The sequence below is a fragment of the Bufo bufo genome, chromosome 8 (genome assembly GCF_905171765.1).
Source record: "Bufo bufo chromosome 8, aBufBuf1.1, whole genome shotgun sequence".
NCBI lineage: Eukaryota > Metazoa > Chordata > Amphibia > Anura > Bufonidae > Bufo > Bufo bufo.
In genome coordinates, this window is record NC_053396.1 from 47,533,061 (window position 1) to 47,545,966 (window position 12,906).

Below are 12,906 nucleotides of genomic sequence, written 5' to 3' on the forward strand. Positions count from 1 at the left end.
TCTCACTAATACAAGCCAAAAATACTTTAGAACATATAACTGCACCGCATACGGGCAAATAAGATGTAGAAAATGTTCCTTGTAATAAACCCTGTTAATGCCTGTATCAAACAACACCTGCACACTAATAAGAACAGTTTGCTGGAATTAGAGCTGTATAATGGCAATTTGGGTGCCCAGTCAGTGCAGCAATGTGTAATAGGATTGTTCCTATTACCCAGGCTGTAACCTCCCCTACTGAACCCTGGTCAACATAAATGATGTGGAATGATTCCTCGCTATCCTTTCCCTACACCTTGAATTTCCCTGCACTTGTAAATCCTTTTTTTTTTCACAATGAAGTCTTTCCTAGAACTGTCCCTGGCGCCTGCTGACATCTCTCCCTGCACTAAGTACACTGGAAAATGGCAGAATCTAAGATGGCTGAGGCTATTTATAGGGCTGTGACATCACAGGGCTGGCTGGCTGCTGATTGGCTGCATGCATGGCATTATGGGTGATCCTGCCTTCTCAGAGTTCCTTGTGAAGTGTGAGGAAATTTGGCTTCGGTGCGAATAACATTTTTCCTGAAATTCAGAACGAATTCCACTTCGTCAGCTTCGATTCGCTCATCTCTAATTACTATACTGCTATTTGTAGTATGTTATTATTTAATAAAAAACAAGTTGTGAACATGGTAGCCTCCTAAAAAGGCTATAAAAAAATAAAAAAATACAAATAGTTTAAAAATATAAAAATATAAATCACCCCCTTTCCGTAGAATAAAAAAAAAACATAAATAATAACAAATATAAACATAATGGGCATCATTGTGTCTGAAAATGCCCATACTATTAAATTATAAAAGTATTTTTCCAATACAGCGAATGGCATAGCAGAAAAAAAATGTATCAAAATGGCTCATTCTCAATTTTTTTAATTTTTTGTTATAAAATGTGATCAAAAAGTAATATACTTCAAAATGGTATAAATAAAAACTACAGCTCACTTCACAAAAAATTAGCTTTCACCCAGCTCAGTAGACATAATTATGAAAAAGTTATGGGGGTCAGAATATGGTGATGTAAAAAAAAAACTTCAAAGTTTTAATTTAGTTTTACAGTATTTAGACATATAAAACCCATACATATGTGGTGTCATTGTAATTGTACTGACCTAGAGAATGAAGGAAATTGGTCAGTTTTGCTACGAAGGGATCGCTGTAGGGACAAAACCCATAAAACCTCATTTGGAATTTTTTTAAACTTTCCATTATATTGTATGCCATATTAAATGGTACAACTTGTCCCGCAAAAAACAAGCCCTTATATGGATATGTGAATGGAAAAATAAAAAAGTTATGGCTCCAAGAAGACAGGGAAGAAAAATGAAAATGCATAAACGAAAAAACCTCCAGTATCCTAAGGGTTAATGCATCCACTGTTCTTTTTGTTACTGTACATAGGTTTTTCTTCACAAACTAAAAAGTTCTCTTTTTGTGTTTTACTCCAATAACAATCACCTTGTATACTGAAGTTTCTTAAAGAGTAACCAAACTTTTATTCAACTTTATTCAAATGTCCTAAAAAATCACTTTGTCTGATATACTTTATTAAGAGATTTGGCCTTTTTAGTAAACAAATGGGCAACCAAAGTCCTGATTTCTACCACACTTTAAAATTACAATATTCGCACATCGCTGACTGTTAAGCGGTATGCGGAGTACGGTTTCTTGCGCGGTAGCAGTGGGGCCCACAGTGGACAGTGTACAGGCAGGAGCACACAAAGCAGTTCCTGCCTGTGCACACTTTGCTCAGCTAATCCTGGCCAAGCTGAGGGCACACGTTATGTGAACTGTACAGAGACTTAAAAGTTGCCTTTGAAGAAGTTTGAAAGTTTAGAATATGATGTGTAGTATGCTCAATTATGAAAGAATGCTAAACCAATACCAATGCTGGACTCATCTTTGATGATACACAGCTAAATTGCTCTGTAGTAGGATTCAGATAGAATTAATTTTAGACATCTGGCATTAAATATGGCATATTAATACTGTATAACAGAAAGATGAATAACAACACTTATTTACATGCAGGGGTTGCAATTTCACTGTTCAACTGTGGCGTTTGCCCATACCCAAAAATAGTAGGACAGAAGTCAGAAGTAATCTATCTCTTCATTTTTGGGTATGGGCAAACGCCACAGTTGAATAGTGAAATTGCAACTCCTGCATGTAAATAAGTGTTGTTATTCATCTTTCTGTTATACAGTATTAATATGCCATATTTAATACCAGATATCTAAAATGAATTCTATCTGAATCCTACTACAGAGCAATTTATTTTTTAGCTGTGTATCATCAAAGATGAGTCCAGCATTGGTATCAGTTTAGCATTCTTTCATAATTGAGCATACTACACATCATATTCTAAACTTTAATTCAGGAAGAGATTCCCTTAATAAGATTGTTATAAAGGGCACAGTGGCCGATACTGAGAGCACTGTGCCTGTAACTGACTGGCTCAGATGGTATATGTTCCCTTGTGTTCCCTTGTACGTGTTAAGTGTTAAATATATATATATATGCCCACAAGCAAGAAGCAGGGAGAGATCATGTGTTCAGAAGGAAAAAAATGCAGAATATTCTCAAATACAAATATATGTATAGCACTATATTCTAAATATTTGCGAATTCTCGAAGTTCCGATATTTGCGATAAATATTTGCAATTTGAATATTCGCGCCCAACACTATAGAGAAATATGGTGTTCTAAAATATATGTATCTACTGGATAGTGGGCAGTGATCTTATTCCTAGTTTCATTTTTATATTTTTTTGTCAGCCAATTAGCTGAGAGTCGCTCTGTTCCCTCCTACACTGTCAGGAAGCTTCAGTATTAGCTTCCAGTTCCTGTGCCAATATCATAGCGTAATGAAAGAAAAGGACCCCTGAGCAAGCAGCAACTCTGAGAAAGCAGCCTTTGTTATCACTCTGATGGTCAGGAGTTGGTTTCTGCCAGATGTTTAGGTTTCAGGATTGGACACCTACTATATTATACTAAAAGATTATTCACCTTTTGGGCTGAGGTTCTGATAGGTCCCTTTACTTTTCCTGATGTACCATACATTCACATGAGTACTAAAATCAGCAGTGATGCTAACAAGTATGGTATGTGATCACTGACGACTGTGATTGGCTGCAGTGGTCACTTCGGTATTCATGGCATCATTGCTAAGGACAAGTAAACATTGATGTGCCATACTTTCACATTAGTACAACCAGCAGTGATGCTAACAAGTATGATATGTAATCACTGATGACTGTGATTGGCTGCAGTGGTCACTTCGGTATTCATGGCATCATTGCTAAGGACAAGTAAACATAGACAAGTGGGACTACTGGAGCATCAGCGATGGATCACTGGAGGATTTAACAGACATATAACTCATTTTTTTTATATATAACTTTTATTATAGTTACTTTATTTTAAAATGCAGATAACCCATCTCAATGATAAAATGATGGCTGCCTGCCGCTATCGCCAGGGGGAGTTTACTGCATTCATTTCATACATTGAATCAGGTGATAGAACAATATGCAGTAAGCAACTAGGCTTCTGGCAGCCAAAATGTTATCATTTAGGCTACTTTCACACTAGCGGCACGGACCTCTGGCAGGCTGTTCCGTCGGGTGAACAGCCTGTCGGATCCGTCCAGCCGCTATGACATGTCCGACATTTATTCCGGCAGCCTCTCGCCGTGCGCTGCTGTGCCTCCGCCACACCCCCATTATAGTCAATGGGGACAGAGCGGCAGTCCGGGGGACACATGTTCACTAGCGGCAGGACGGATCAGACAGGCTGTTCACCGGACAGAACAGCCTGCCGGAGGTCCGTGCCGCTAGTGTTAGAGTAGCCTTAACGCTTACGTCAATGCAGGGAATTTGGAGTTCTGAATGAAAAAAAAAAGGGTACTGACCATTAAATACACAGTTTTAGCCCTGACAAACCTTACTCCACCCTCAATTCTATGGCAATTCTGCCAGTATTTGAAGATTTATAGAGAATATTGCAAAAAACAACCATTATTACAGAATAAAGTTGCTGCAGCAATCCACTGATTGCCTCACATCAGCTATATTTTTCCTTTGCAGTAGAAATTGTATTTTTAATGCTTATACTAAAGAATCTGTTATGTCCATTGGAATTGCTACTGTCCTTCATATTTACAAACTTTTTTGGATAATTTTCACAATTGTTAAAATACTGTAGTGTAGGCAATTGTCTGAGCTCTACAGCATTGTCACCAGATTTTACCTACACTAATACATTGTAGCAAACTGGACAAGAGACAGATCATCCATGCTGCTGTTTTGGCACTGATTGCTTAGACTGGATACAATTGTGGTAATATATCACCTGTGAGAAGTAATATGTCTATACGTTTTTAAACCCTGATCGTTTTAATTCACCAACAGGAAAAAGATATGTTGAAATTTTGAATAAATGAACCACAAAGTTCATTAGAAACCTGCACATCAGTAAGAAAAGAAACAATATTATATACACAGTCGAGTCACTATTTTCTGTGTCGTAGCTCATGAAGGAAGTCACCTGTTGTGAGCTGGCTTGGTGGTTATATAAGGTGTGCGATAGGCTGTCTGCACAGATATCCCATGTTGTCATGATTAAAAGGGGCAGAAAAAGGGATGATTTTTGGCTTTTGGGCCAAGGGTGGCAGTATTTCTGAAACTCTGCCGTTTGTGAAATGTTTGTGTTTCTGTGGTGAAAGTATATCGTGAGCTGACAAATGGTACCATTGCAAATAAGCGACATGGAAACTGTGGAGCAACACGTGCCATTGATGTTGGAGGTGAACGTCAGTGACTAAGTTGCATGAGAATGGACCAACATGCTACAGTGGGGAAGTTCACCGCCCAAATGAACCAGGGGGCTAGCAGACGTGTCTAAAACTACAGTTTAGTGAACCCTACTGCATATGGGGCTCCGAAACAGATGGATAGTCACAGCACCTCATCTAACAAAGTTGCATCAGCAGAAAAGGATTAAATTTTTGCAGCAATATTGGAAGTGGACATCCACTGAATGGCAAAGGGTTGCCTTCTCTGATGAGCCACGTTTTCTGCTTCATCGAACGGACTTTCAAGTACTACTCTGACTCCTAATTCCCAAGACGTGAACCCAATTGAGCATCTGTGGGACAACCTACACTGCTCAAAAAAATAAAGGGAACACTTAAACAACACAATGTAACTCCAAGTCAATCACACTTCTGTGAAATCAAACTGTCCACTTAGGAAGCAACACTGAGTGACAATCAATTTCACATGCTGTTGTGCAAATGGGATAGACAACAGGTGGAAATTATAGGCAATTAGCAAGACACCACCAATAAAGGAGTGGTTCTGCAGGTGGTGACCACAGACCACTTCTCAGTTCCTATGCTTCCTGGCTGATGTTTTGGTCACTTTTGAATGCTGGCGGTGCTTTCACTCTAGTGGTAGCATGAGACGGAGTCTACAACCCACACAAGTGGCTCAGGTAGTGCAGCTTATCCAGGATGGCACATCAATGCGAGCTGTGGCAAGAAGGTTTGCTGTATCTGTCAGCGTAGTGTCCAGAGCATGGAGGCGCTACCAGGAGACAGGCCAGTACATCAGGAGATGTGGAAGAGGCCGTAGGAGGGCAACAACCCAGCAGCAGGACCGCTACCTCCGCCTTTGTGCAAGGAGGAACAGGAGGAGCACTGCCAGAGCCCTGCAAAATGACCTACAGCAGGCCACAAATGTGCATGTGTCTGCTCAAACGGTCAGAAACAGACTACATGAGGGTGATATGAGGGCCCGACGTCCACAGGTGGTGGTTGTACTTACAGCCCAACACCATGCAGGACGTTTGGCATTTGCCAGAGAACACCAAGATTGGCAAATTCGCCACTGGCGCCCTGTGCTCTTCACAGATGAAAGCAGGTTCACACTGAGCACATGTGACAGACGTGACAGAGTCTGGAGACGCCGTGGAGAACGTTCTGCTGCCTGCAACATCCTCCAGCATGACCGGTTTGGCATTGGGTCAGTAATGGTGTGGGGTGGCATTTCTTTGGAGGGCCGCACAGCCCTCCATGTGCTCGTCAGAGGTAGCCTGACTGCCATTAGGTACCGAGATGAGATCCTCAGATCCCTTGTGAGACCATATGCTGGTGCGGTTGGCCCTGGGTTCCTCCTAATGCAAGACAATGCTAGACCTCATGTGGCTGGAGTGTGTCAGCAGTTCCTGCAAGACGAAGGCATTGATGCTATGGACTGGCCCGCCCGTTCCCCAGACCTGAATCCAATTGAGCACATCTGGAACATCATGTCTCACTCTATCCACCAACGTCACGTTGCACCACAGACTGTCCAGGAGTTGGCAGATGCTTTAGTCCAGGTCTGGGAGGAGATCCCTCAGGAGACCGTCCGCCACCTCATCAGGAGCATGCACAGGCATTGTAGGGATGTCCTACAGGCACGTGGAGGCCACATACACTACTGAGCCTCATTTTGATTTGTTTTAAGGACATTACATCAAAGTTGGATCAGCCTGTAGTGTGTTTTTCCACTTTAATTTTGAGTGTGACTCCAAATCCAGACCTCCATGGGTTGAAAAATTTGATTTTCATTTTTTTATTTTTGTGTGATTTTGTTGTCAGCACATTCAACTATGTAAAGAACAAAGTATTTCAGAAGAATATTTAATTAACTCAGATCTAGGATGTGTTATTTTTGTGTTCCCTTTATTTTTTTGAGCAGTGTAGATCATTGTTTTCACTCTATGGACACTGCCCCATGCACCCTCCAGCAGCTAGAGGCAGAGTGGTCATAGACTTCAGAGGAAAAGCCCATGCCCAGGGCGGCACCTAAGCCTTCCTCTCTGCCGCTGGCCAGGAACATAATGAGCTCTCAGTTGTAATTAATGCTATGAGAATCAGGTACTCATGTACCCAGCCAGCGACTGCACATTCTCTCCTGAATTAAACTGCTGTGGCCACATTTCACCTTCTAAGCCCCCTGCTCCATATCCAAATCAGAGACAACTGGTGGAGGAGAGAAAATGGCAGCTATTGATGGCAAATATTGTGCTGCACTGTGGTATATGATTCTGCTGGGACGGTATTTTGTGCTATGGTATTGCTGAGCCTACCTACTTGTGTTTCCCTGCCTTCTTTGGATCCTGTTACAACATAGGGCCAGTTTTATTTTATTTTTCTTGGGCCCCTGTCAACTATGTGTTGCACTGCAGGTAAAATGGCTCCAGATACCTGTGACAACCTACTAGGACCTTATTGAGTCACTCCCAGACCATCTAGCTGCTGTCTGTGCTGCACACGGCAGTTACTGTGGATATTAGCTGGTAGTCATAAAATGTGACCCGACTGTGTACAAAGAAACAGAAAACTCATCTTAATGCTAGATCCAATGAGCTTTTTTCTCTTTCATCAATCCAATATCTATTACTGTTGGGATAAAAGCTCTCCCAAGTGATTGCATATATCTTCCAAAAGATGGGGACCTATGATAGCCACAACAGAAATTTACTGTAATTTTAATCCACCCAATGCTGGTGTCAAATACGTTTCTTATATTTCAGCCAATTACATGGCCATACTGAACAACATTTTACTGTTTTAATGAGGAAATGAGACTAATGCTGAAACTTTACAGCAGTAATGTTGAATACCAGACTATTGATATTCCTATGATCAATTTGCCTATTAAATTATAAACACCATGGTGCTAAAGGTTCCTTTATGACCATAAGTTTCGAGCTTTATGGCTTATAGAGGCTCCATTTACAATGTGCAAAATGTCTGAACCACAATTGAGATTTTGTGTTCCACAATTTCCTTAAAAATGCATGAGTTAGCAAAATAAAGAGCAGAAATTGCAGTGCTGCCAAAAACTGCAATGCCTGAGAAAAGAGAACAATGGAAGATGAAACTCTACACTGTATGATCATCACAAAGTGATTTTTTTAGTTATTACTTTAAAATAGACCAATTATAATGCTCAGACCCACCGACCGGGCACTTTAAGCGGTACCACTTTCAGATATAAGGACAAGTAAGTTAAAATGGTGTCCATATTTCTGTGTTAGTCACTATCCACCAACCACTAGTTATTACTTACCATACAGGAAGACAATGCTGCTGCTTTAGGCCCCATGGTGGCGGGGGTGCTGAGCCCTAATTACGGTAGTACATGTTGTTAAATTTGCTTGTGATCGCCTTTGCTGATGTCCAAGGACACAAGTCTGTTTTCATTGAAATCAGGACAACAGCACATAATAGGGTTAGGGTGACATGTAGTCAGGTTTTATTTAATAGTTTGCAAATATAACATAAAAATAAAAAAACTAAATAAATCCTTGAGTGTCCAGGATTATGCAGATCAAAATCCTGACTAACAGCTGGAGAAGTGCTTCTCCCTGCCAGATTACAAAAGAACACTTCCAGCAACCTTTTACTCATACTTGACTCTCACACAGCCAGGCTTTCTGTGCCCCAGACAGATGGAGCTAACTGCTGGCTCTGTTAAAGGTGTTGTCCAAGAGTAAGACAGACCTCTCAGAGTGGCCAACCTTCAGTGGAGATCACACTTACCTGGCCATTGGTTGAGTCTGATGTTCTCTAGCCAGCTTTTCTCTCCCTGCCACGCTCGAATCAACATCCATCAACGAGGGGACACCTGCTACCTTAGTGTCATGTGACCAGTTGTGAGGAAAGGGGAGCAGGTCCCCATTGCAGCCTGTGATTGGCTGCAGCAGTCACATGTCCCCCCGTCAACAATTGTTGATTTCAAAGCAACAGTGAGCGGAAGAGCATCAGACACTGAACCCAGTGGCGGGGACCAGGTAAGTATGATCTCCACCATGGGTTGGCCACCCTTGGAGGTCTGTCTTACTCTTGGATAACCGCTTTGAATATACACTGCGTGCAGAATTATTAGGCAAATGAGTATTTTGACCACATCATCCTCTTTATGCATGTTGTCTTACTCCAAGCTGTATAGGCTCGAAAGCCTACTACCAATTAAGCATATTAGGTGATGTGCATCTCTGTAATGAGAAGGGGTGTGGTCTAATGACATCAACACCCTATATTATGTGTGCATAATTATTAGGCAACTTCCTTTCCTTTGGTAAAATGGGTCAAAAGAAGGACTTGACAGGCTCAGAAAAGTCAAAAATAGTGAGATATCTTGCAGAGGGATGCAGCACTCTTAAAATTGCAAAGCTTCTGAAGCGTGATCATCGAACAATCAAGCGTTTCATTCAAAATAGTCAACAGGGTCGCAAGAAGCGTGTGGAAAAACCAAGGCGCAAAATAACTGCCCATGAACTGAGAAAAGTCAAGCGTGCAGCTGCCAAGATTCCACTTGCCACCAGTTTGGCCATATTTCAGAGCTGCAACATCACTGGAGTGCCCAAAAGCACAAGGTGTGCAATACTCAGAGACATGGCCAAGGTAAGAAAGGCTGAAAGACGACCACCACTGAACAAGACACACAAGCTGAAACGTCAAGACTGGGCCAAGAAATATCTCAAGACTGATTTTTCTAAGGTTTTATGGACTGATGAAATGAGAGTGAGTCTTGATGGGCCAGATGGATGGGCCCGTGGCTGGATTGGTAAAGGGCAGAGAGCTCCAGTCCGACTCAGACGCCAGCAAGGTGGAGGTGGAGTACTGGTTTGGGCTGGTATCATCAAAGATGAGCTTGTGGGGCCTTTTCGGGTTGAGGGTGGAGTCAAGCTCAACTCCCAGTCCTACTGCCAGTTTCTGGAAGACACCTTCTTCAAGCAGTGGTACAGGAAGAAGTCTGCATCCTTCAAGAAAAACATGATTTTCATGCAGGACAATGCTCCATCACACGCGTCCAAGTACTCCACAGCGTGGCTGGCAAGAAAGGGTATAAAAGAAGAAAATCTAATGACATGGCCTCCTTGTTCACCTGATCTGAACCCCATTGAGAACCTGTGGTCCATCATCAAATGTGAGATTTACAAGGAGGGAAAACAGTACACCTCTCTGAACAGTGTCTGGGAGGCTGTGGTTGCTGCTGCACGCAATGTTGATGGTGAACAGATCAAAGCACTGACAGAATCCATGGATGGCAGGCTTTTGAGTGTCCTTGCAAAGAAAGGTGGCTATATTGGTCACTGATTTGTTTTTGTTTTGTTTTTGAATGTCAGAAATGTATATTTGTGAATGTTGAGATGTTATATTGGTTTCACTAGTAAAAATAAATAATTGAAATGGGTATATATTTGTTTTTTGTTAAGTTGCCTAATAATTATGCAAGTAATAGTCACCTGCACACACAGATATCCCCCTAAAATAGCTAAAACTGAAAACAAACTAAAAACTACTTCCAAAAATATTCAGCTTTGATATTAATGAGTTTTTTTTTTCATTGAGAACATGGTTGTTGTTCAATAATAAAATTAATCCTCAAAAATACAACTTGCCTAATAATTCTGCACTCCCTGTACGCCCGATGTGTTAATTAATTAATTACCTAAAAGAGGAGGGTCTCTCACCTGCTAGTTCACATGGGAAAGGAATCTTAAAGAAATATACCTCCCCTCCATAACTAATCCTGCATTGGTGTCACAATGTGCAGAACCAAAGTAGGATAGTAGAATGTAGGATAGTAAATTGCCCAAGCATCATGGTAAAAGGCTACAGGGGAGGGGATGAAGTCAGTTATCGGCATTAATGCAGATGAGAAGCTTTTAACCCCTCAGATGCTGTAGTCAATTGTGACCATGATATCAGAGCCATCAAATACTGGGAGCGCTGCACTCCCAGTTATCCAAATGTCTCCCACATGGTGAGATCATGGGAGCTATTTGGTTGCTATGGCAGTCTTGGGCCTTCAGAAGGCACCAAGGCCTTCCATAGTGAAGCTCCTATCAGGCCTTGCCTGTGGTAGAGCTTGATAGGAAGATAGCAATTCTCCTATAGGCAGCAATGGTAAATCATTGCAGTCTATGGGAGAAACGATCAGATTATTGTTATTATTATTATTATTATTATTAAAACGACATTTATTCCATAGCGCTGTACATATAATAAGGGGTGCACATACATAATACGGACAATTGCACTAATCATAAACAAAACGAGTTACAGACTGGAACAGAAGGAGAGAGGGCCCTGCCCTTGAGGGCTTCCAATCTACATGGTATGGGAGAAGGACACAGTAGGTGCGGGTGAAGTTGGTCATGGCAGTATAGAGGCAGCAGGGTCACTGGTTGTAGGCTTGTCTAAAGAGGTGGGTTTTCAGGTTTCTTTTGAAGGATTCCACTGTAGGTGAGAGTCTGATATGTTGGGGTAGCAAGTTCCATGTGGGGGCTGCGCGGGAGAAATCTTGGAGGCGATTGTGGGAAGAGGAGATACGAGGAGAGGAGAGAAGGAGGTCTTGTGAGGATCCGAGAGTGCGTGTGGGGATGTATCGGGAAAGTAGCTTAGAGATGTAGGGAGGGGACAGGTTATGAACGGCCTTGTATGTATTTGTTAGTACTTTGAAGTGAATTCGCTGTGCAATGGGGAGCCAGTGTAGGGATTGGCAGAGAGGAGAGGCTGAGGAGTAATAGGGTGAGAGGTGAATTAGTCGGGCAGCAGAGTTGAGGATAGATTGGAGGGGTGCGAGAGTGCTAGATGGAAGGCCACAGAGAAGAGTGTTGCAGTAGTCTAGGCGGGAGATGATGAGGGCATGTACAAGCATTTTCGCAGAATCAAAGTTAAGGAAAGCGCGGGTGCGGGAGATGTTTTTGAGTTGGAGGCGGCAGGTGGTGGAAAGGGCTTGAATGTTCTATCGGAAGGAAAGGGCAGAATCCAAGGTCCCTCTAAGGCAGCGGACTTGGTTGACCGGGGATAGTGTGCAGCCATTGATCGTGATAGATAGGTCTGTTGGGGGGGGGGGGTGAGCACGATGGGGGAAAGATGATGAATTCTGTTTTATCCATGTTAAGTTTTAGGAAGCGAAAGGCGAAGAAGGATGATATAACAGATAGACATTGTGGAATTCTTGATAGTAAGGTGGTGATGTCTGGACCAGAGAGGTAGATTTGTGTGTTGTCAGCATAGGAGTAATGCTGAAAGCCATGGGACTCTATGAGCTGTCACAGGCCAAAAGTGTAGAATCAGATGATCACATGTTAAATTCCCCTTGCGGGATTAAAAATAAGTGCAAAAAAGGAAAAAGTTTCTTTAAATATAAAATAATATTTTTTACCACCCATACCTATTTTACAAATAAAATTAAATAAAAAATAATAAACAATACCGTCTAAACTAAGTATTTATTACCTATGGTGAATGGTGTAACGGAAGATTTGTCATTTTTTGGTTGTCTCACCTCCCCAAAAGAATAAAAAGTGATTAAAAACACAACCCCATAATTGTACAATTAAAAAAAATTAACAACAAAGTTATGAGGGTCCTAATATGGCAATGCAAAGAAAAAAATATTTTCAAAGATAAAAATATGGTATCTCTGTAATCTTTCTAACCCACAGAATGAGGATAACATTTTTATTACATAGGGAACACCATAAAAACGATTCCATAAAGTAATGGCCAAATTGTGTTTTTTCCAATTTTACCCCATTTAGATTTTTCAGCTTCCCATAACATCATATGTAATTAAAAAGTACACATTTTCCTGCAAAAAACAAGCCCTCACATCCTTGTGAATAGGAAAAAATTAAGTTATGGCTCCAGGAAAAAAATGGGATCTTACTGCATTATAATGGGAGGCCAATTTTAATCTTGGCTACGATACAATTCCCCTTTATCCTGCTCCTTAGAAATCAATACGTACCAACCAAATATACTGTGCACAGTAGGCTTGACAATGAACGATGG